A 24,785-nucleotide genomic window follows, 5' to 3' on the forward strand; every position below is an offset into this window, starting at 1 on the left:
GAGGATAGCTCAGGCCTGATGGGCGTTTATCTGTGTGCAGGAGAGATGGAGACCTTTGTCACGGGTCTCCGCTCAGAGGTTATTGGCTGCAGCCTTGCTCTCAGGATCACTGCTGGTGTTCCCATCCAGCTCTTGTGCCTAAAACCCCCGCTCGTGCCCGGTGGAAGCGTGGGATTTAACAGCAGAGACAGAGCGTATGCATTGCTCAAAGGGCCAGTCAATCAAACTGATTCCCAACTCAGATCAACCACTAACTTCATGTCTAGGTGGATGTCAGGAAGAATCAGGTGGTGTTTAATATTCCCTCTCAGGCTGGAAATACCCTGACCAGGCTCCCAGTCAGTAATGCAGTTTTGAAATCAAAGGATGGCTCCCCCCTCCAAAAAAACCTTGGGAATGTTGGAAAATCTGAGCCCCACTGACAGACAGGAGATGACCCACCCGCTCTGCATCACTGCTCGACATGCTGCACTTTCACACAACCTCTCTCTCTATTAAGCACCCCCAGCCACCCAGCAGTCGCTGGAGCGTGGCAAGGTGCCAAACGCTGCCCCGCCTTCCCTGTTTCAGCATGCCCAACCGCAGTCGCCCAAGAAGGGATCAAGCAACAGCTGCTGGGGAAGACTGTCCTGCCAGGGACCTCACTGGATTGCTCCAGCTGGGCAAAACGAGGCTGGGCAAGAAGGACTGTGGCAGATGAGGGCCGGGGTTAAACGAACACAGGAAAAGCGTTATCGCTGGCTGCTTCTGATCGTTCCGAAGGCTGTCGCGACGCTGCTGGGCAGAAGATAAAACAGGGTGGACCTGTTAATTTCCCAAGCGCTGGCGCTGCCTGGGAAGCAGTGGCTGGGGGCATGCCCCCCTCCCGGTTGCATAGCTCCGATATGGATGCACCTGACTGCACTGAGGAGAGAGAAGGGCACGGCCGTAGCGTTGTGCGAAGGAGCAAGTGGCTTGGCTAGCAATCGATACCTCTGGATACAGAGGTCTCCCGCCACGCTGTCAGCTGTATTGATCGAGGCAGGGGCTGACAAAAGAGCTTTGTCAAGTGCAGAAAAGCAGCGCCTCCTGATGCAATATTAGCCAGAGAGATTGGGGTCTGCCTTTCCCAGGCTTCCAAACATCACCCACCCCGCCCCAAGGCATCGCATAGGGTGGAAGTTCCTTGCTGTCTCGCAGATAAACCACAACAAAACTGCCATTGTTCCACGGGCCCTGGTTGAGGATAACTTTACGTGCTTCCTTTCTCCCCCAGTGCCCCCTGAACGTCAGTGTGGATAGCCAAGGTCTCTCTTCCCCCTGATTTCTGCACACAGGGTGTAATTTCAGCCTATTGAAGTCATAATTTACCACTGGGAGAAATAAAGGTCTGCCGTGGCTGGTTTTGTTCTGCGAGCTGCATAGGAATGTTAAATGCAAGACACACCACTTCAGTGCAATTGCAGTGTAACCACAGCTTTTAGCCAAGGGGGGCTAACAGGGTTTTTTGCTTGCCAAGCAGTTACATTGTGCAAGAGGACGACAAGCATTCTTTGCCGGAGCCCCTGCAGTGTAGCAGAAGATGGGAGGGGAGAAGCTGGGGCGCCTGATCCCTGGCGATTCACAGCGGCGCATCATTCAAGAGCGCACCAACGTTCCCTTAGACACGGTCAGAGTACCTGCGGCGCAACTTTACAATTGGGCATGGCTGCTTGTTGGGCACCCAAGCAAGATGCTCTTGGGTGGGGTGGGGTGGGGTGGGGTGGGGGGAGGGAGGCTCCAGGTACCCACAATGCACCAGAAACATATTTCTTTGTGCCACTTCCTACAAACCAAACTTGTTAAGTGCTTAAAGTGCTGCAAGAACAAGATGTTTTCTTCCACCTTGATGGCACCTTCCCAGAGCCAGGGCCAGAGAAAAAGCTTTTAGTGACAATACTTTCAGCACATCCTCACCGAACCCTGGGAGGCATTCTTGGCAGTGGGACATGGTTTGGAAAGGCTGGCTGTTGCTCAGGATGAGGAGGAACCGTTAAGGATGTCTAGGTTTGAGCTGCTGTTTGGCAACAGAGCTGGGGAACGCAAGATTTTAATAGTCCCTAATTTCATTATCTGCTGTTTTATGCATATACAAGCTGGTGAAATCGGAAGAGCTCTTTAAAAACCTGGGTCCCTGCACCCCTCTCCCTGCCCCTCTGCTTGCCAACGTGAGCCTCTCCTAGCCTTCACGGTGCACTTGATTCCCAGGAGGTTAGAGAGGAGATGATCCACCCAGGGGAGAAATGTTCTTCACATGGTCCTAATGCATTGTTGGAAGCTCTTCCATTACTACTCTAAGGCTGGAAAGAAAATAGGAACAACTGCAAGCGACCTCTAGGTCTTGGTTTCATGGCCAGCAAGCAACAGTGGAAAAAATGTTCTATGAGTTTGCAGTCCCAACTGCCTCCACGCAGTTCAGCTTGGCTGGTGCTTGTGAAGTTGCCAGGCAAAGAACTTTTGATTCCTTTCCATCTTAGAAGTGTTTTATGCAAGAAGTGGCTGGAGAAGCAGCAGCAGGACATAGTAAAATGTAGCATTCAACCAGCTGGAGCAAACCATTTATCCTTTCTGCTGGGACCCTTCCAGGACTGACATGATGTCAGTTCTTGATACAAGAATGGCCCTCATTGTCACCAGAACTGGCTCGAGGTGAATACGCCACCTGTCCAAGGGGCTTGTCTGAGGTAACTGCCCTTGTGAGAGTGTAAGGACTCGGGGTTGGCAGTCCACATGCTTCACGGTGTTGGGGCAGGACTAGAGGCCGCAATACACAGTAGGTGCTTTTGGCTTCTGCCAGCTTCCCAGTTCTCTTCCTTGCTCCCACCAGCTACCCTTTTCTCATCCAAATCCCCCAGCCTTTGAGGGGGCTGAGTTCTGGGACATGGAAAGGGGGAGGATCCTACTGAGGTTCTCCCACTCACCCAGATGCTTGACTGGTGGCCAGGGGTGCAGGACTGAGTTCTGGGGTCAAGAGTGGAGGTCCTCTCAACTTCTTCGCTTCCTTTCTCCCCCTCTCTCTTCCATCATCCCCAGAGCAGCACACAATGAAGGCAATTCCCTCTATGCAAATCAGTGGCACTAAGAGTTGTCTTAAGCAATTTAAAAAACACTCTTTATTATTTAAACAAAAGCTGCTAATGCCCTTTCCAAGAAGGGGCAGCATTTCCTTGCCACCACGTGATGAATTAGCTTGCTGTTCCTGCAGCCCAGAGGGATAGCCTGCAGGTGCCCTTCCCGGGCATGGCTCTTTGAGAAGCACGCTGGAGATATGGTGCCTCGGAGCAGGCCCCAGAAAGAGCTGCGCCCTGGCTGAGGCAGATCTCCTCCAGCTAAGCAGATCCCTCTTCTTGGTGATCTCAGCTGCACAGGATCTTCTGCAACAGGGAGGCTGGAGAAGCAATGAAAACAACTCCAGGCACAGATGCTTGAGAGCAAGCTGGCAAGAGAGCTTCTGGGCAAAGGCAAGAGATCAAGCTGGCGGAGCCTTCCTGGGAAGGGTTCTGTTGAACCCTGGGCCTGGCAAGGCTTTTGTACCATGAAGCAAGGGCTCTCTTGCCTCGCCTCTCCAAAACTGGCAGAGGCCACACCACCGCAGTCCCAGAGGAGCTGCCCTTTGATTCTGGCACCACTGATCATGCACAGCCACAGCACATTTTTTCCAAGGGACATCACCCGGGCCCATCCTTGTTCCCGAACTGCAGTCAAGTTGCTCCTGTGAAGCAAGAGAAAGAGCCCCGCTCTCTGCTTTAAACAGTGGACAGGTTTCCTGGCAGGGCAGGGTTAAAAAGAAAAAGGAGAAGTCAAGATGGTGGCCATGACAGCGCGATGCACATCAAAGCCAGGTGGAGTTTCCATTGCACTGTCGTGGCATCATGTTGACTTTTTTCACCACGCCCTGCAGACACCCCTGCTTCGGGGGCTCAGGTAATGCAAGACGCGAAGGAGCCCAGTCACCGCCTCGGCTTGGTGCGGTGCTGGGCTGGCATGGGCGATCCTCCCGTTCGGGGGAGCCCGGATGCCTGCCACCTCTGACACTGCCCTCCTGGTGAAGCAGGGGCATGTATTCCCGCGCAGTGGGTCCAGAGCTGACCCAACCTGAACTCCTGCTCTTCTTCCTCTGCCCACCTGCATCTCCTTTAGTTTTCCTGCTTTCCTTTCTCGCTACTTTTGCTTGCTTCCCAGACAGTTCCGTTCCGAGTTGTTTGCTGAGATCATAGAATCGAGTCCCCAGCAAAACACCAGCTGGTATTCAACCAACATTTCCCTGCTCATCAGCATCGGGCTGGCAGGGGGAGCCAGGGGCACTGTTTCATCACACTTTCTCCCGCTGGAAAGTGATTTCTTGCCGATGGTGTCCCAAAGTAGCCAAGAGGACACCCGAGTATGGAGAGGGCTATGCCCCCCGAATCTCTGGATGCCAGAGACTGCAAAAGAATGGGGTCAAACACGCATGTACCACACACCCCAGCAGCCGAGGCGAACGCACGGTTTCCCCGTCAAGTGATGCTCCAGGTGATGGAGAGCCAAGGAGGCAGGTGAGGTCCAGCTAGTTAGTAGATCACTGATGCCGGATTTATTTGGGGAGGAATGTCCAAAGAGGGGAAACCTGGATTCAAGGGGGATTGTGACAGATCAAAATGACATCCTTTTATAGCTGAGAAATTTGAGAGCTGCCCTCCTCATGGGACAGATCGGCAGAGCTGCAAAGACAAGGGAGTGGGTCCAGGTGCAGGCCCTGAGAAACTCTGCACATCTTGAAGGCTGCGGTCCAAAGCATCTGGAAGCAGGTCAGGCCCCGCGTCGGAAGCATGCCAGAGGCCCCGGACGGACCTGCTGAAACGCATCTGGTGTTGCGACAGCCCAGCAGTCTCTGGGAAGCAGTCATAAAGTCCTGGGAAGGGATGCAGCTGAGCTGAGTGACGGCGCAATTTTCTTGGCAGGCAAAAATTCCCCAGTTCCCAGTGAAAGAGATCCTCCTCTGCTGTATCCTTTGGAGCCCTCGCTAATTGGCGTGGAAATTCCTGGAGGAGAAAGACGGTCTGACCAGGCCAGAGTGGAAGCGTCCACTGCCCCCAGCGGTCAGGCATCCCCGGGAGAGAATCAAAGGAGCTGCATCTGGAGGTCTGGTCCTGCCCCACGTAGGACATGGCTGCACCAGCAGCTCCTGTGGACGGGTGGGCTGGAGAATCTTTGGATTGGTTCAGATATTGTGCTAAGCCATTACATGGTTTGTTGAGTTAATGCCTTAAGAAACCAATTCTGTTTTATTCAATCACCGTTTAAGGAAACCATACACGTGGCCCCTCTCACACATGGAGGCTATCTAGGATGGTGGCCTCCAACAGGGTGAGTCGTTGGCACCACGGCCAAACCACCAGCATCATGGTCACATCCACTGGTGGCGTTTGATGGCAGAGACGGGGCGTAGCCCCGTGGGGAAGGAAGCTGGGTCTTGCAGCAGTGGGAAATGGGGCATCCTCCATTGCTTCTCCACCTGCAAAGTCCCGATATGGAAAAGTGGTTTGGGGACAGGTTCAAAGGAAGTCTTCCAGCTGCTCCGTGCGTGCGGAGTGCGACCCACCTGCCAGACTCAGCTGCTGCAAAGGCAGCCGGGCTCGGTGCCCTTCTCTTCCCCGCTACACACATGCGCACAGGCCCCTCCACTGCTGCCCTAGGTGAGCAATTGGTATTCAGGCGGCGACACGCTTCCCCATTGATGCCTGGATGTGTTCGTCTTAATCTCGGCGTCTAAATCCCAGCTAATCCCAGGAGCCGGGCTGCGGAGGGCATGTGGCAGCCTTTTAATTTCATTTGAAACAGAAGCGCTCTCCCTTCCCAGCGTTTTTTAATTCAGGCTGGAATGTGCGGAGGAGATAAGGGCCGTGGAGGCAGCCAGTTGGGCTAAGGAAGGAGGAGCCCCCTTCTGCTTGGAGTTATCGCCACTCGCAGCTGCATCCGGCTGGGTGACATCTGCAAGCAGGCAGGAAGTCTCTGTTTTGCTGGTTCTTGAGAAAAGTGTGTGTTGGCGGAGGGGGAGGGGGAGGGGGGAGACAGGGCTGCCGTGTTTTTGCGGGCGTCTCTGCCAGGGCTTCTCAAGGCTCCCCCAGTGGCTCCCTCGGCGGAGTTCCTAGGGGCACAGGAAAAAGGCAGAGGCCACACTAAACCATCATGTGGTTTCTTGGGTTGTGGCTTAGGATGTTGGCCAAACTATTCCACTGTGGTTTCTTCAACAAACCATGGTTAAACCAACTCTAGTTTAGCGTGTTGCAGGAGCACAAACCCAAAATCGGTGGGGTTGAGTTAATGTGTCTCCCCAATTTCTTTCGCTACCCCACTACCCCTCCTCCTAGAGGTTGAAGGTTCTCCCCAAAGTGGAGCGGAGACATGTAGACTAAACAGCTGCCCCCAATCCGTGTTAGGGATTCTGGCCATCTGCAGTTCTGCAGAGTCTCTGAGAGAAGCGGGCTGTCCTGCCCAGGGCGAGAGACCCTCAGCAGAGAAAGCCAACGCTTGACTGGTTCTTAGCAATGGCTGGCTTGGCTAAGCCATCGCATGGTTGTTTGGTTCTGGCTTAGTGTATTGTATGAGCTGAACCAGGAAGGCTTGCGCGTGATACTACATAGCTCTGTGTGTTACACCAAGGCGGCCCTCTGAAGGAGCATCAGGCAGAGCAAGGTCAAGGCTCCGGAGCGCAGGGCGCAAAGGAGCCGTACTTAGTTACGGGAAAACAGATCCTGCTCAGTCTTAGGAAAGCCTTCCGAGCGACAGGAGCCATGCACCACAGAGCCAACGGCTCCCCTTCACTGGCTATGTCCAGGCAGAGACTAGACAGCCACCTCTCTGGGGTGCTTCCTCCACTGAGCAGGGGCTGGAGCCCATGCCTTAAGGGCCCCTGTTGGCATAGGGTTCGATTGTTTCTTAGTCAGCAAACCATGATTAAAGCAAATCGGGGCCTAGTATCTAGCCACTGTGGTTTGCAAACTGTTCCTTACAGCTTAGCATAATGTATGAACCCAGGCAGAAAAGATTTTGCTGGGCACATGGAAAAAAATCAAGCAGGCATCAACCCTGCTACTTTGAGATATCTGGGTGTTGGAGGTGAGTATGACATCCATCTCTCTGCTGTGCTCCTTCTGCCATCGTTAGATAATGGGATACCCCAAGAATGTCTCTCAGCAGAAGACCTACTCTCTGGAGCATAGTGGTATGGGCGTAGGGGTCTCTTAAGGCCGATGCTCTGGACATGCTGACAAATCTCAAGCCTTAGCCGGGTTTCTTTTGCGGGGGGGGAATGCCCTGGAAATGTTACTCCAAAGTCAGAGGTCCACCCGGACCGCCCAGGCCATCGTCCATCCCGCTTTTGTGAATGGAACCGAAGAGAAGCCTTGTGGGAAGCCTGCCAACGGCTTGGCCTGGCCTTGGCCACCTGCCTCCTTTCCAAGTTCCCAAGCTAAAAACAGGGCTTTGTTATCTGTGGCACGGGGGCTGTTCTGCCCTGCCCTGCTGGAATCCGCTTCCCTTTCCCAGTCCCGCCCTGCCTGCACCAGTGCTCAGGCAGATAAGAGGCTCTCTGCCCCATAGTGCAGGGGGGCCAAGGCAGAACGACACTCCGCCGAGGACCACATCAGAATTCTTCACCAATTATGCAGTGGGCGTTCCTCGTTTCTCCTGCCAGGATCTAAACCAGGTCTCACTTGCCCTGCTTACAGTCATTGAGGCTTCCAGATATTTCTGCCTTTATGCTGCCTGATCTAGTTCACACATCATGTTGACCTGTTTAATAATGACTTACTCAACAAACCACAGTTGGCTGGGAGCCGTAAACCATGGGCCACAAAATACAATGCCTGAATTGGATCGGTTCCAAGTCCAAAGTGGCAGGACAAACTCTGGCCTGCTGCAGAAAGTCACTGGCATCTCCTTCAGCTGGGGTCACCAGGCTGAGTTTCAGGAAAGAACAAAGGTGGGCCCTTCCAAAGCCAGCTCTAGTCTGCCAGGGGCCCAGAGGAGGCCAACTTGCAGAGAGCCTGGTGGCCCTTGTTCTTTTACTGTACGTGCAGCCTGAATATCGTACTGGCATTCAGTAGCACGTTCCCTCTGCTCAGAGGGGTTGAGGGACAGCAGGATGCCCATTTCAACCTTGCTGTGGCCTGGTGAAAAGTGGGTGACCTTTTGGGAAAAAGCATTCCTTGGTCTCCAGGAAGACAAAGTGGCGCAGGCAGTTGCATGCAAAGATGGATCGAGACTCTGAGTCAGTGTCTCTCTTCCTGCAGGGAGTTCATTGCAGTTACACGGAGTCAGTCACCTAATCCTACCACAGCCACAGCCTTGCAAGGTTGAGCAACTGGCCAAGATCATCCTGTAAACTTTCTACCGAGTGCAAATTGGGTCCAAGACATTCCTGAACAATACCGCAGACACTGACTCAATGCACCCAAACGGGTGAGCTGAAGATGCAAAAGTTAATTCTCTGTCCTTCATTCTCATTTCCCAAAGACAGCTGTGACCCCCCCCCCCAAATTCCCTTTGACTGTAGCCTTCTTTCCCAGTCCTTCATCTCCTCTGCCCCAGAGAGGTGTGAATGTCAGATCAAGCCTCTGACTTGTGCGGTCAACTGTCCTTCCCTTTAGCAAATGGCCCACCTGCCTTGCCAGGATGTGCCCCTTAAGCTGCACCCCTCTCCCCCCTGCGGTATTTTCCATGCCAGTTCCTTCTGACCGACAGGAGTCTGTGCCTAGGAGAAAACATCCTCTGGCCCAAAAGACCGTTTGATATTCGGGATGAACTCGCAGGTTGCTTCTGTGTGTCAACAGAAGTGGGGAGAAAAAATGGGGTGGTGTCTGTGGGGAGGGGCAGCATGTGAACTCAGCGGTAAAAAACCAGCTTTGCCTCCTCGGGTTCCGGAATAAAATAATTTCATGGAACAAACAAAGGGCAAAAGTTCTCTTGCTGCCGGGAGCCCTGCTTCTGCCCCGAGGAGAACGTTCTGGGCCGAAGTGGGCCACCTGTCCGGCCTTGGTGCACATCAGCTTCACGAGTTCAGCTTGTGGACTTGGTTCATGCATTCTGCTCAGTCCCAATTTGTGTAAAGGTGGTTTGCTGCACGAGCCACCAAAGGCTAAGGCAAAACTGAAGAAGCCGCTCCATGGCTTACGCTGAATTCACCTCCTGCAGTAGAGGCCGCAGCTGTTCTTGCTCGCCAAGGAGAGGCCTGCGGGCTGGGCCCTAAACAGCTGCTCTCCACCCACTCTGAGCCTGGACTTCTTTGTAGATGGCCTGCAAGGCCTCTGGAGGAGTCGGGAACCGCCTCTGCTCTACGTCTGAATCTTGGGCTGCGGGAGAAACATGCCGGGAGTGCAATCTCCAAGCCAACATCTGCCCGCTCTCTGCAGAGGGGCGATCAAGGCAAACTCCAAGGCTCACCTCTCAGCTGAGGAAGGTCTCCTGGGCATCGCATCGTAACAGGGAACCCCCCCCCCTTGGATACCACTTTGGGATACCGAGAAGCAGCTGTCCTCAAGGTCCCACCCTGGGAGACTCGTCTTAGATTATTGCGCTCAGCAGGGGCTGCTTTGGCCCCACAAAGGGAGGGGCAGGCCAAGGAGCTGCAGAGCTGGGTGCTCCTCTTCCCCCCACAGGAACCATCTGTGTCAGTGGCCGAGCTCAGCCCTGCCGGGGGCCCGGTTGCCCTTCCTGCCCAATTTCCTAAGAGGTTCCCCTTTGTACTTCCCCAGACATGGAAGCCAGGCCTGCCCGTGGGCCGGTTAACCCAAGCTGTGGCTTCTTCTGCTCTCAAGAGTGCATGGAGGAGGACTTGCCAGGCATTGGTATAAAAGCTCCCCCCCCACTGTCCCCCTCTTAAGAGCTGAGCTCCTGAGATCTATGTAGCCCTTCCATCCATCCCGTTCTGCTTCTTCTGCAAGAGCTCAAGGTGGCCCATAGCAGGCTAGCTGCCCTTCCCGCAAAAATGACTCCTTGGCAGGCACTGGGGTTGGAGGTGGGGGGGGGGGGGAGAGAGAGAGAGAGAGAGAGAGAGAGAGAGAGAGAGAAGCCAAAACATGTGTAGTTGCTCTGTGGTTCAATGATTGCCCCTCCCTCCCTCCCTCCCACACTTTTGTACCACAGACCAGGGTGGTAGAACGTGAGCATGGGAGTGTGCCGTGGTGGGAGGGCAGGGCTGCAAAGTCCCTTCCTGGGCAACGATTCTGCCCCTCAGAAGCCAAAATAAAAAAGTGCCCCTGAGCATATGCAGAACTAAGCAACAATACTCTAACCATAATGGTTTTGTAGTAGCTCCTGATGGATATCCACTTCTCCTTTTAGCTTTTGACTGAAACAGGCAGCAGGGTTGCAGGACCACCTCTGCCCATCCTCACCCCTGTAGCACCCAGGCCAACCCAACCTTGATATTTGCCAAGGGTGGGCAGGCAGGCAGGCAGGCAGGCCCCTCAAGAGCAAAGGAAATCAAGGGTAGGCAGCTGGAAGCTACAGAGCAGAGCTGCTCCTCACCACACCTGCAGCCTTGATCTGCATGCCGAGCCAAGTGGGGAGACCCCACAGCCGCTCGGGCCTCCCACCTTCAGGGGCCCTTTTCGCATGCCCCAGTAAGTCCACTGCAAGGGAACCATGGCACGGCCTCCACGCGCTATGGCCAGCTTGTTATTTTGGGTGGGGGATTCCCCTGTCCACCATCCACTCTAGTTTCACTGTGAACAAGAAGGGAACACCTTCTGTTGCTCTTAGAATAACTGAAAACCCCATTGTGGGCTCAAAGAAACTGCACTGGTTCTCACATCCTCTTCCACACGTCCAGCCCAATGGGGAATGTGGCTAAGAGACTCTTCCCCTGCCTTCTGAAGCACTGCCGAGCATTTCAGTTCACTTGCAGTCTTGCAGAGAAGATCCAGGCCTGAACAGGCAATGGTGGTCTCCGTGGATCTCCAGTGATTTCTCTCCAGCAAACTCCATCAAGAACTGCCTTTTTTCTGGTGCTCTGAACTACTCAATTTGGAGAGTTTCGTCAGATGTCAGGATTGGACAACCGCTGCCTTTTTGGTGTCAGTTGGACTCCTCTGGGAAAGATCCTGGCTTGAATCGCCCGCAGGGCAAGGACTTAGATTCCCACAACATGCTAAGCGATATAGTGTAGTTTAAAAGCCACCATGGCAGAGTTTACACAAGACCTTAAGCTGAAGCCAAGCAAATCCCATTGGCACTGAGGAGGATCTGCCCACAAGAGGCCACCTTGGCACGGTTTGAATGTTCAGAGCCACACCCACCCTGTCCTCTAGTCAACTGAAAGAGCTTGCTAAAGGGGCAATAATGGGCCCCAGACTGGGGGCAAAACAAAATAGCAAACAAGGTTCAGCAGTGACATGAGCAGCAATAGACAAGGTCTGAGAAGAGGCCAGAACATTCCTAGTAGCTTAATAGCTCTTTCCAGATGCCACACCAGCCACAAGGGAGCCTGACCTTCAAGAGAGGATCGCTTGGACCTCAGAGTTCTGCCCAAGGCTGAGTAACCATTGACCTCCAGGGGCCCTGCTCTCAAGGGGAGTTGAAACCATCAAGAGTTTTTAAACTTCTGATTCAAGTCCTGTTTTTGAAGACTTTGATGGGCACTCCTGCCCTGAGTGGTATCTGGTTTGCACCCTCTAACATCTCAGACTGAGAATGGTTCAGGAGCAGTTGCATCAAGCAAGGGAGTTTCATGCCTCCAGAGCAGTGTTTCTCAACCTTGGCAGCTTGAAGATGTGTGGACTTCAACTCCCAGAATTCCCCAGTCAGCATGGCTGGCTGGGGGATTCTGGGAGTTGAAGTCCGTGCATCTTCAAGCTGCCAAGGTTGAGAAACACTGCTCCGGAGGCTTTCCAGAGCATCTTCTGCAAGGGGACTAAAGACGTCTAGTCAACTTGGCCACCTTCTGAGGTTCTTCTGGAACAAATTCTGCCTCAAGAGGAATCAGCTGGGGGAAGCTTCCCCAGTGATATGATTTTTGGGTTACCCCGCTTTGGGGGCCAAGTTGGGTGCCAGGCTTTCTGATGACACCACATTATTTAGGTAACGAGAGCTAATTAGATGGTGAAGACTTCCAGAAAGCATCCCTTCAAACCAAGAAAATGGAGATAGAAATGGAAATAGTAGTATTAAAAGGATAAAGTAATGTAGTTTGCCCCTCTCCAAAAGACTTGACTTCACCTCTATCTCTGTCTCTGTCTCTATGCTGGGAGATTTTGCTGGCCTCGACTGAGTAGCAAACAAACCTCAGAATCATTCAGTTGCCATCAAAAAGTTCATGCTGAGCATTCCTGGGAAAAGGATCAAAAGTAAAACACTATCATGTTGTAACGCCCAATGGAAGGCAGACAGAAAAAATGCCTTTTTTCCACAAAACGCAATCGATCTTCAAAATTCACTTTCAGAAGAGGTGAAGACTGGCAGTAATTTTAATCCAACGATTGCCCAATGACACAGAAGTCCTTTCCCAGGACTGTTCACTGAATACATCCATTGTGGCTTTTCAACGTCTGGGGAATGCTGTTCATCAAATCTCTGAAGGACTGGTTGTTATAACCTGCTTTTTGTCGCTGCTGTTACTAGTCAATACTTCTTGCATTTCATATGGTATGATAGTGTGATTTTATTATTCTGTCACCAGCCTGGAAACATCGTTCAGAATTGGTATGCAGTAAGACCTTTAGGTCTAATGAATGAAGAATGCAATTTTAGGTACCACTGTTTCATTCTTCTGCCTGTATTTTTCAGCTTTGAAAGTTTATTGCTCTATTGTTTTTATTGTTTTATACACTGATCAGAAGCCCAGTGTTTTTTATTTTACTCAGTAAGTATTTTTTTGCATGGCACGTGGTTTGCAGGTACCTTGTAAATTCTTTTGGAACATAACGAATTTAAGCAAATGACTGAGATCCCCCTTAAACCGATTGGCTGTGTTCTCATAACACACCAAGCCATGGTTAACTGGATTATGATTTGCTCTATTAAACCATTTGGGGGAGGGGAGATCCATCAACTAACCACTGGCTGAGTTTACAAGACATGCTTGGCTGAAAGGTAGGTAGGTAACTCGTGTGTAATTCTGGGCGTCCTGCAAACATGGCCACAGAGACCATGGTGGGGGTAGAGATGCCCTAATCTGGAATCCTTCTCTGCTTGTGTGTAAAAAGGACCTCTTTGGCATTATGCCACACTCTCTGGCAGCAGCCCCTGAAATCTCAAGGGAGAGTTTCCCCCCACTTTGCTTACTTGAGGTGCCATAGGTGGCTGAAATTGGCACCATTGGCATTCAAAGCACAGGTGCCCTCTGCCGCCGCCACCTGCCCTGCTGAAATAGGTGATGTGATCACTGCCAATTTGGGCAAAGGTCAAGGATGGTGCCAGGAGAGAAGCCCCCATGGATGGAAACCATCCACCCCAACACCCACCCCAAGAGCAGCTCCTCTTCCTCATTTCAAGGATTCTTCTCATTGCTGAGGTCAGGAGGAAAAGAAGTTGCTTCTAAACTTGGCAGAGAGAAAGAGGTGGGGAAGGAGAGCTGGGGCTCTTGCACCCCCCAAGGAAGCTTCAAGGTGGACAGCTTAGGCCAAATCTGCCAGTTCTCTGCTTGTCCCGGAGGACTTTTTCTCCACAGCTGCACAGCTGGGCCTGATTCGTTCCAGCCTGACATCAAAAACAGCCCTCCAGTGGGCAGTTGTGTAAAGACAAGTGTGAATTTGACATTTCTCAACCTTCCTGCTTGATGCATTTATGCAACATTATTTACCAGACGGAGCCTTCTGGCATCCCCAGATAAAACTGTTTCTGCACTCCTTCAATCACTGCTCGGAGACATTCCAGCCAGGGAACTGCTTGAAACCTCAGCAAGGCTTGGCCCTGAAGATAGGAACGGCCGTCCGACCATGGCTCTCCTTGGCCAGGCACAGCTGTCCTGAGACCCAGCTGCCAACTAGAGATGCCTGGGGCAGGGTCTGGGATCCTCCCCAGCGGCAAGTAGGGAGCCCCTGCCCAACTGACCAGGGTCTTCTCGCCAAGGACAGTTCGGCCAAGGCCTTTGCTCTCTTGCCCTCGGAAACTGCACAGCTGCATCAGGACAGCAACATACTCTTTTTTCCCCTGGGGAGCTCAAGAAAGAAGCAGACGTACACGAAGGGCAATTTGGAAATGAAGGGAAAAGTTGGGCAGCTTTTCACCCCAGGCCCACGTGTCACAGGGCCACCTCGCTTGAGTTTTTCCCCAAACTGGGTTCACGCATTGTCCATGGTTGGCTTAGCCCTGGGGCTTGTTGACTGAAGTACAGTTGGGCAGCTCATGCGCCGTGCAAACGTCGGTTGCTTTCACACAGCACCTTAACACACCGCCTTATGGCTTAGTATGATGTGTGAACTCAACCCCCCCTCTTGGCTTTTCTGGTGGGTGGGGGTCCGTGTACAGAAAGGCGTCTCATCTCTGCAAAAAGGCCGGGGGGGAGTCTGAAACACCCCCCCCCCCAGGAGGGGCTGTACAAACTGCTAACCCGCAGCTCTGGAGGGGGAGTGCTGCTGTTCCATCGCCCTGCTGTCGGCCACCGCCATCGCCATCATCTTCCCGAGGCATCCAAGACGGACAGCCTTACCCTTGAAGGTGGGGCGGGGGGGTGCAAGAAAGCCACAGACAGGAAAGGGACCCAACGCATTCAAATAAATAATTCCTCTTGGAGGGGAAGCAATCAAAGGGAGGCATGGAGTGGGAGATAAGGCCGTAGACAGAAGGCGTAAGTGTGGGAGAGGAAAGGGGGATGAGATGGGGGGGGAGAAGAGAAGAGTGGGAGAAGTGAGCAAGCAAGTGGGAAGAACGAGGGCACCCCGCCTGGCGCCTATCGCCCTCGCCATCACCAGAGCCCAACCTCAAGTAGTTTTTCACCAGGACGGGAGCCATCTGCAGCTGCTCTGCTGGTGAATAAGCACCTGCTTATCTCCCCCAACGGCTGTGAGCAGCTCCAGATTGCCCGGGCGATGAGGGGCTGGCTGCGCACGGCAATTTCCATATCAGCCCCCTGCAGCCGCTCCAACGGAATCGACACAACAGGCACGTGGGCGAAGGTTGGTGATCAATGGGCAGGGCGGGGAGGGGCCGGGAAAGGCGGGGAGGCCAGCCCAGTGGCAGTCTCCGTTCGGATGGGAGGGGAGGCCCTGCCCGGCAGACCGGCCAGTCGTCTTGGCAGGGGTGTAGAGAGTTTGGGACACCAGCTGGGAGGGAGGAGGAGGAGGAGGAGGAGGCTCGGTGGCACCTGGGTGGCCATCTTGCCCGGGTGAACTTCAGGGTATGGTCCAAAAAGTCAAGATGGCGGCCACGACGCTGGCAGGGCCTCGGTCTCACCGTTGGGGGCCACCCCCAGTCAACCCAAAGGCTGGTGGGAACACTCCTTGGTTCAAGAGCCCCTGAATTTCCAGATACCCCATGCAGAACTGTGGTTTGGGGCAGGGGAGGAGAGCTGACCCTGCAGAGGAACCCAAAGAAACCCCAGGCCGCCCTGCCTTGACTCTCTTTGGCACGAGGAGGAGGAGAGAGGCAGCCCGGCAGCCATAACAGTCCTGCTCCACAACTCTCCCTGAGCCCATTGCCCAGCAGCCGTCCTTCAGGGAATTCTGGGAGTTAAAGCCCACCCATCAGGAGGGTGCCCAGGCAAGGGCTGCTGGACCCGCTTAATGGAGATGGTGCCGCCCACGCCGCCCATCTTTCCACTCGGTGCACCGGAGGCTCTCGGAGACCGCTGCTTCCCCGTCCCCTTACTGCGGGGGCGAAAAAATCCACTGCGGCACCATTGGGCAGGCAGACTTGGGGGGTTACCTCTCCCCACTCCTGGCTGCCCCTTTCATCCCCCCTCCTTGTGGGGTGGCTGGAGAGAGATGGCAGTACAGAAGAGGTTCTGGAGAGGCCCACCGATCAGCTGTTCCATCCCCTGCCCGGGCGGAGGAAGCGGATCCCTGTCCTGCCCCGAGTCTGGCCAGGGGCCTTGGGGGGCTGGAGGGATGGATCCCTGGGCCGCACTCAGCTCAGCCTCCCTGCCTCGAGCAAGGAGGGCGAGTGGAGAGGGGAGGGGTCCCCGCTCCCTCTCCTCTCCCTCCATTGCCTGGGGTGCCCAGAGGGCCCTCCCGCTTCTGTTGGACTGATGCCGGGGCGGGGGGGGGCTTCACGGACAGAAGATGGAGGACCAGCAGAGAGCAAGCAGGCTCGGCCGGCGAAGCTCCGGGAGCTCTGAAAGGGGCCGGGGAAGCTTCCTGCGGGGGCTTACAGCTCTCCAAGGGTGCCGCTTGGTTTGTCCTTAATCCGATGGGTCAGAAAGCCCAAAGCCGCGTCTGCCACGAGGAGGAGGAGGAGGAGGAGGAGGAGGAGGAGGAGGAGGACTGGGGGGGCCCAGGCGGAGCCATGAATCCAGCTGGCCAGGGGCCAGCACTCTGGATGTGCTCGGTTACTCGCCAACAGGCTGCCTTGGTGGAAAGTGGGAGGAAGAACTGAGCCAGGCATGTGAAAAAGGGGCAGAATTTTGGTTGCGGGATTGGGGCCGCCATCTTGACTTTTTTGACCCACCCAGTGGACAGCCCCTCAGCCAACTGTCTTCCACCTCCAGCCCTTCTGATGCCTCTTTCCCCTCCCCAGCTTCTCTCCCTCCCAGAAATGCACCGTCCATTCATTGGTCTCCTGCAGCTTGCACAACACTTTTCCCAGTCCTCCTCTTCACCCCCCATCTCTCCTCCTCCTCCTCCTCCTTCTCCTCCACTTGCAGCTGGTGCTCTGGCATTTTTGCCAGGAGCTACCACGCTCCCCCTGCCCCCCCCCAGCCTTCCCTGGCTCTAGACGCTCCAACAACTCACTAAAAATAATCTGCGACCCAAGTCGCGTGTGAAAAAGCCTGGAGCCGCCGGCTTCCTCTTGCCTGCCTCCCCTCCCTCCCCTCCCTCCCCTCCCCCATTTCCCAGAGGCGAACAAGGGGTCCTCGCCCAGCCTCGCCAAGGCCTGACCCCACACTTCCTGCCTGACAAGCAGCTTGTGTTTTCCACACCTGCGCGCTGCAATCAGTTCACATCAGCTCCTAAATCTAACTGAATCCAAAAATATTAAAAGCAGGGCCCATCTGTTGTCCAACTGATGAGAGCAGATGTGCCGAGGATTTCAGAGGGCTGGCTGGCAACTAGTCAAAACTGTCAGAACCTGCACCTGTCCAGACACCACAGTTCCCCTTTCTGAATTAACCCCCCTCAGGTTTCTGCAAAGGAAGGGGGAGAAATCCCCACTCGCCCAGAAGCTGCACGGCTCTTAAACCGATCCAGTAACGACACACACACACACCCCGGGGCCATGGAAGCTCTTGGCAGGCCTTTGCATAAACACAAACGCACCGGCACGAAAGCCACCCTGTGGGCAGAAGGGCAGGAAGTATGCCTGCCGTCTCCTGAGCCCCACCCAAGTCTGCCAGCTGCAGGGCGACACGATTCAGGCCTCCTGCCCGGGCCCAGGATGGTACCTGCTGGGCGAAGGAGAGAGACCGAGGCGGGGCTGGTCCTTAGCCATCAGCTGAGCTGAAAATTCCCACATTGCCCTTTCCGCGCCAGCCCCAAAGCGGGCGCTTGGTCCAAAGAAGCAGGGATGGCGGCGATTCTGCCTAGCCTAGGATCGCTCGGCTGCATGAAGGGGTCGCTCCCCCCCAGTCAAATCGCACCCCTCCCCTTCCCAAGCCGAAGCCAGCGTTTCTCAAGGGCCCAGCTGGGCCACCCCCCGCCCCCGGTCCTTCTAAAACGGAAAGAAGACCCCGGCCGGGTCCGCAGACAAGGAAACCTCCTCCGGTCTTCCCTCGGGGTTTCTCCCACACGCCGGTAGTCAACCGCAGACCACTGTGGTCCCCGAGGGCTCTCTTTGTCCAAGCCGTTGTGACCTCTGTCCACTCCTGTGTGGCAGAGGACGAGCGCAGAAGGAAGCAATGACCCACAGGAGAAGGCGTGGAAGAGAGCGGCTGGCACGTGCCAGCCCTGCGGAGTGGGGGAAGGCTCCCTCTTGGGGCCTGGCAGCGGGCGACAGGACTCGCCCTTTCCCTCCAAGGCCACGAGGCTCTCGCTTGGCCTGAGAGCCCGCTTAGCAGCAGCCTGGGGCACAGGTCCCCTGGCTACAGTGTGATTTCAGGATGGGGACCGTCTGGGAGTGGCCCCTCTGCGGCAGGGAGTAGATAAGCTCCCTCGGGGATGAGGAGGGTGGTGGGGAGAGAAGACGGACCCCTCGGGGGGGTTCGATGGCTGCCAGCCGCTCCAGCGGAGCTTCTCCTGGAGCCCCAGGTGAGATGGGGCTTGTCACTGGGAAGCAGAAAGCAGCTGGGGGCACAGTTGGGCATGGAGGGCAGCTCTCATTTCTGACCATAGAGGGGGAGAACCCCCCCAAATGCTGGCAAACTGCATGACAAATAGTTTTGGGGAGCAAAGGACGGTCTCTGTCAGATGAGCAAAGTTAATATGCGGGGACTGGCGTCTGGGGAGTGAGTAGGGCGGCTAGCAGTTTTGGGGGGCCCTCCATGAGCCTTTGAAGTCACCGGTGTGGGCCCTTGACCCAGATGGGCTCCTCTTTCTTCTGAGCTCCGTTCTCACCTCAGGCTAAACCACGGTTTAATCATTTACCCATGGCTTCCGAGCATCTGGACATCATGCTAAGCCATGGTTTACCAGCCACGACAGCTGGGTAGACACGAGGCAAGAGCCCCCCACTGCCCCCCCGCATGATGCTTTACCCCACAGGCAAACTTCCCTGTCCAGCTGGCACAGCCCTGCTGATCCTCCTGCTGCCCGCTTGTGCCCGGGAGCAGCTTTCCCCACCAAGCCGGCTGCAAAGCCAAAGCGTGGTGCCACCTTGTTGAGGAAGCAGATGGACACCCAGGAGCCCGGCTGTGCCTCTCAGCAGCTCCCACCCAGCTGCTCCTCCGAGCCCGGTGGCTCTGCTGTGCTGGGGAACAGCAACACCGTTCGGGGCTGCTGGCGAGCGAGCGAGCGAGGCTGGGCAGGCTGCTCCGAATCTGCCTCCAGGCAGGGCACGGTGCCAAGGCAGCTGGCCAAATTCTCCACTTGTGAACAATGGGCTGGAAAGGCGAGCGGGGAGGGGGGCAGAAGGGGAAGGGCTGGCTCCTTTCCACCGGAGAAGGACGTCACTTGACCTTCCCTTGGGTCACAGCCTGGGAAAGGCCTGCCTGGGAGGTCAAGGAGAGGGGGCAAGGGCTGCCCAGAGGAAGGGTGCCACGGAGATCCTGTTTCCATGCAGGCTCAGGCCAGGCTGCCCCAGCCTAACCCCGCCAGGCTGCCCCAGAGGACTTCGCTAGGGAAGTTACGCCCCGCTCTCAGGCAGGGGAGAGAAGGAGAGGCCGGGCCAACTTAAGAAGCCCGATAGAGCAGCTCACAGCGCTGCGTTTGCTCTCTGCCCGTTTCCCTAGCCTGGCATGTGCGCCTCCGCTCCAGCGCGCAGCAGCAGAAGGTCAAAGGCGCATGGCAACAGTCTGGTTTTATTCCTCTTGCACGCACGCATTGGCAAGACAACCTTTTCTATGCTTCTGATAGCTTCCCACAATTTCTCAGGAGAGGAGGCGCAGCTTTTAGAACTGAATGCAGGAACCCACCCGATCCCCACTCAGTGCCCGGTTCAGTGTCCCCCGACTCTTCCCCACTTCCACCTGCAGAGGCCGAGGATGAAACCCAGCTGATACCTAACGCAGGTGAGGCGAGAGTTCCCCACCAGTCCAAAGAGAGATCAAGGAACTGCTAACTGGCTTAAACATCTCCTCGGAGGGAGAGGCAGAACATAACATGAATAATAAAAAAACACGTTCCAGCTTCTTTCGACTGCGCAATGTGACTGCAGTCCACACAAGGACCCCCCCCCCGCCCCCCGGGATGCTCTTTGGGTAGCACTCAAGGGATTTGGGAGCTTTCCCATCACTGACTTCACATACAAAAAAAGACCAGTTTTGCAGCAGCCGGGGGCCTTGCTGACGCAAGAGGAGAGCCTTCTAAAGCAGAGGGAGAGGACCAACTCCGGGGAAGGGGAAGAAGACCCTGGCACCCTTGCTTACTGCTGCAGATAAACTCTCCGAAGCTTCACTTCTTGCCCTGCTGTTGCAGTTGTCAGCTTCACCCAGCTCTAGCAGGGAAGGAAAGGGGTCCCAGGGTGCGTCTTAACCCCCGGTGGTTTGACACCACATCCAGATGCCACCCTTGGTGGCAGTGTTGAGGTGGTCGGCCACTGCTTTCTTCTGAGACTTTTTTTGCTCCAGAGTCAGGATTTATCCTGTAGCCCTGCCCAGTTCCCGACCCGTACGACCTCGCTTTGCTTTTTTTGAGGTCGGCCAAGGTTGACCAGGAGCCACCACTTGGCTGTGAGTGCACAATACACACCACAAACAAACAACAGACAAAGAAACAACCGACAGAACTAGAAAACGGCGTAACAAGCCAGCCTACCCTGCAGAGCTGTCACGCATCGTGCCCCTGCTCCAAAGGAGATAACAGTAACACCATTAATTGACGTAGTTAAAAGCTTACGTTCACTGAACCCACTTGGTTCACGTTTGGTTTCTCAATTAACCTGTTCTCAGAGTTTCCTCAATGCGTTAAGTCATAAACTAGCCCAAAGGGCTGGGTTCATACAGCACTTAAACCAGGCCAAAAGAAAGAAAGAAAGAAAGAAAGAAACCAAGGCTAAAACTAACCTAGTTTTAGGTTAGTTGTGTGAATGCAGCCGGTCCTTTACAGACCTGGTTAAGTGTTACATGCAAACACAATCATAGTCTCTGGGTCTGCCTATCATCTTCTGCAGTCTGGGATAACCGGGATAGGCTTTGTCTGTAGGAGTTGGGGGGCTTTTGAAGCATTTTTTTAAACGTTGAGAAATCTAGAACGATCGCCAACCCTTGAAAGTAAGATCCAAGTTAACGCCTTGAGAGAGCCTTGTCTCCTCTCCTACCTTCTCAGCCGAGGCCTCCAGCCCGAATCGTTTTCCGGAGACGACCGTCCCTTCTTCCCAGGAAAGGCCCTGACCTGGACGCTTCCGCAGAGAGCAGGTGGGGCTGCCAAGGCCGGCCCGCCTCCCTTCACAGCTGAGGAGAGGGAGCAGCGGGCCCGGCCCTCGCTTGCCAGGTGAGCCCCAGAGGGGCCGTGGGCCCGACCTTGCACCTGGAAGGCTGAGGGGCGGACTCCCTCTGCTAAAAGCCAGCGAGCGGGGGGGGGAGTGACTCCTGCGCCCGTGATCCTCTTCCTCCGGGATGCTCCTGCTTCTGCGCTGATGCAGTCTATCTGAAACGCGGAAAATCGCTCTTGCAGGCGCAGAGCAGCAACACCCTTCTGAGCTCAGCCAGCCCAGCAGAAGACCTTTGCGAGGGGGAAATGACAGGAAGGAGAGGAACCGGCCTTGCGCTCCGAAGAGTTCCTGCAGCCCCTCGGAGGCAGCTGAAGAGCCAGGCCCTTCTTGCTTCCAGCCTCCTTAGATTTCCCACTCTCTATAGATGCATATATACACGTACATTTAAAGTCAGCATTGGGGGAAAAAAAGAACAAAAAGGAAAATATAGATTTTTTTCCCTCTTTGAAGGAAAGTGTACAGAAATAGTTCAGTGAAGTGAGGTTTAACGAATTACCAGGTGAGCAAAGTTCTGCAACCCCCCTGCTTGAGCCGCTCTGCTCCCTTGTCCCTTGGGGCTCTCCCTTCCTGCAGAGGGTCTCTCGGCTTGCATCAGCCATTCAAGCTGGGGGGGGGGTTGCAGAACTTTGCTCACCTAGTAATTTGTTAAACTTCACCCTCGCCATGCCCCATCTCGAGCCACCAATCTGGGAGGGAAAAGAAGAGCCTGCAACAATCACCTTCCTTCGGCTTTCCCAAGACTACCCGGCCAAGGCAAAGCAGCGACTTTGGACCCCCATGGAAGGGTCTGGCTCTTTACAAAGTACATTAGGAAGAAGAGCCCTATTTAATGTGGGCGGCACTCATTCTGGTGCCCATCACGCCAGGAGGATTGGAGCTGCTCCAGTGCCCCACAAGGCTGCACGTCTGAAAAGGAGGCTGCCATCTCTAGAGCAATGTTTTTCAACCTCGGCAACTTTAAGATGCGTGGACTTCGACGCATGAAGTCCACGCATCTTAAAATTGCCGAGGTTGAAAAACACTGCTCTAGAACAAGTCATGGGAGACCAGAACTGTTGCAAATATGGATGGAAGGACAGGCTGGCCCTCGAGGGGGCAGGCAACCCTATACTGCCAACCATTTCCCCAAAAGAAAGGGACCATGGGCTAGGGCTTCAACCAGAACCAAGCAAAGCACTTCGTATTTTTGCATGTTACAGGAGCCCAGCCACGAGGGAGTGATGGCCACCAAGCTGGATGGCTTGGACACACAAGATAAGGCTACCGCCAGCAACTCATCATGGTTCAGAATCACAGGCCCTAGACCTCTCCATGCCGGTTGCTGGGGACACCTGGGGTGGGAGGGAGAGACAGGTCCAACCTTGCTTAGCTTTCTGGAGATCAGCCCAGGTTGGCTGGAAGTTGCCATCTTCTTTGACCACCTTTAACCCTCGCCGTTGTCCAAGCCCCTTCTATGAGATCCAGTGCTGTTCTTTTCTTACCTTTACCTAGCAATGCAGCCTGCCTTGGACAGAAGGTTGGCTAAGATTGCTTTGAGGCTGCAGTTCTTTCAGGGAGGAACTCAAACCAGCCCGAGGCTGCTGCTTGAGCCGCTCTGCTCCCTTGTCCCTTGGGGCTCTCCCTTCCTGCAGAGGGTCTCTCGGCTTGCATCAGCCACTCAGGCTGGAGCATTGCGCAATCGCATGCTATTAAGAAAGACTTCCTATTTCCAGAAGCAAGTTTCTGCCCTATGCAACAGTGTAGGACAGCTGCCATAGGCTGTCCTTAGTCTGGTAGACCAGAATACCCAGGTTCACACAAGCTCACGTGCTGGAAGCTGCACTGAATACAGCACAGAGATGCCAGATTGGGGAAGGAAGGAAGGAAGGAAGGAAGGAAGGAAGGAAGGAAGGAAGGAAGGAAGGAAGGAAGGAAGGAAGGAAGGAAGGAAGGAAGAAGTGAGCTTCCCGAATGTCCTAAATTGTGCACCGAGGGGCTGCTTCTCTTTGAGGGGGAACTGAGTGTAAAGTGGACCTCTCAGCCATTCTTAGTTTCCCAAATGGGGAACAGGGACTCCTAGAACACAGAGCCCCAGTTTCACTGGGCATTGTTCCTGGCACGGCGTCTGGCATGAATTTGGAGTGAAAATAAGAGTCAACACAAAAGGCATTCCCCTTGAGACCAATTCTTAAGAGCTTCAGTTCTTCTTGAATTAATCTGGTTATGTTTATGTGTACCTGAATGCTGTTAGAAAAATACCAAACATTAAACAAAAAATCTGAGAAGCTACAGAAAAGTAGCTTATTGTATTACATATTTAGTAAAAATGCCTATAATTTTCTATCATAAAGGAGCTGCGAGAGAATCAGATGAAACCATGAACACCATTAATGAGGGAGGTGCAAGGTTTCAACCAGCAGGAGTTCTACCCTTGAGACACCAATGAAGAAAAGGTCTTACCAGCCAATCGGCTAGAACAGTGTTTCTCAACCTCGGCAACTTTAAGACGTGTGGACTTCAACTCCCAGAATTCCCCAGCCAGCTAGGGAATTCTGGGAGTTGGAGTCCACACATCTTAAAGTTGCCGAGGTTGAGAAATACTGGGCTAGAAGACGACAGCAGAGGGCAAAAATGATTAAATAAGTAAACAGCAAGTTTTATACAGGCGAACATGTTTAAGGAAACATAACTATCCAAACTGAAAACTCTTCTTTTGTTTTAAAGAACATCATGCTGAATATTTCAACTGCCAACTTCAAAAACAGCCACCTGAAATCTCAATGGACGCTCAGAAGCCACTCTTTCCATCCCTGCCTCACGTTATGACGGACTCTCGGATTCCTTTCCTCTTCCGCACTGGTCTGCCCCTCGCTGGCACCCATTCGCTCCGAATAAGAGAACGGAAACCACTTCTCTCCCCACTGGCTCCGGTCAGCCAAGCTCCACGTATCTATTTCACTTCTTCAGCCACTGGCGCATACACTGCATTGCGTAGTTAACGAAGAATTTCTCTGCCAGCTAATCTTGCCCTATTTACCAGCCCTTCTGCACAGCCCCTACCAAAGACTCTTTTCAGCGAGAGGCAGTGAGGCCCAATGGGAGCCTCCGAGAGCGCAGAACAGAACTCGGTGGGCTTTGCAGAGCAATGGGGTAAAGGGGCTTGTTGGAATGAGACTGGATGGATAGATTCTGGATGGCCTAGAATCAGGCCAAGGGTTGCTCTCCCCCTATTCCCCAGGGAGATTGGAAAATGGTCAAACGTTGCGCGCACACTTACGTTTTTATTGGCCCCACAAACCCGGAAGAGAGGCCAGTCGGAGCAGTAGCCCCAAGCTCGCGGGCCCCTCCCTGGCCGAGGAAGAGAGAGCCAGGGTCTGGCTGGGCTGGGCTGGGCTGGGCTCCCTCCGAGCCGGCAAACGTCATGGGAAGGTCGCGGAATGACGGGCACCTAGTTGGTTAAAACTGTGGAGCGGATGAAGTTTGCAAAAGCTTTAATTGAAGCGCTGGCTGCTGTTAATTATATTACAGAATGCGAGAGTGAGCAATGGGCTTTTTATTAGCTAATGAGGATTTCCATTTTTGTGCCCTTTGATGTTTGAGAAGCTAATGGCTGCTAAATTAAAACAGTT

At 54.2% G+C, this 24,785-nt stretch overlaps 1 protein-coding gene across 1 annotated transcript in view; it reads right to left on the bottom strand.

Moving 5' to 3' along the window:
* CBFA2T3 (CBFA2/RUNX1 partner transcriptional co-repressor 3) overlaps positions 1–21,251 on the bottom strand; it is a 75,290-nt gene extending 54,039 nt beyond the window's left edge. The window contains exon 1 of the mRNA XM_088136234.1: positions 21,004–21,251. The gene's annotated coding sequence lies outside the window, so the exon portion shown is untranslated. The remainder of the gene's footprint in view (positions 1–21,003) is intronic.
* Between the last annotated feature and the right edge of the window lie 3,534 nt (positions 21,252–24,785).

This window comes from Python bivittatus, unplaced genomic scaffold (genome assembly GCF_059951505.1).
Source record: "Python bivittatus isolate LINGU-HERP-01145 unplaced genomic scaffold, Pbiv_v1 ctg000190_np1212, whole genome shotgun sequence".
In the NCBI taxonomy this organism is placed as follows: Eukaryota; Metazoa; Chordata; class Lepidosauria; order Squamata; family Pythonidae; genus Python; species Python bivittatus.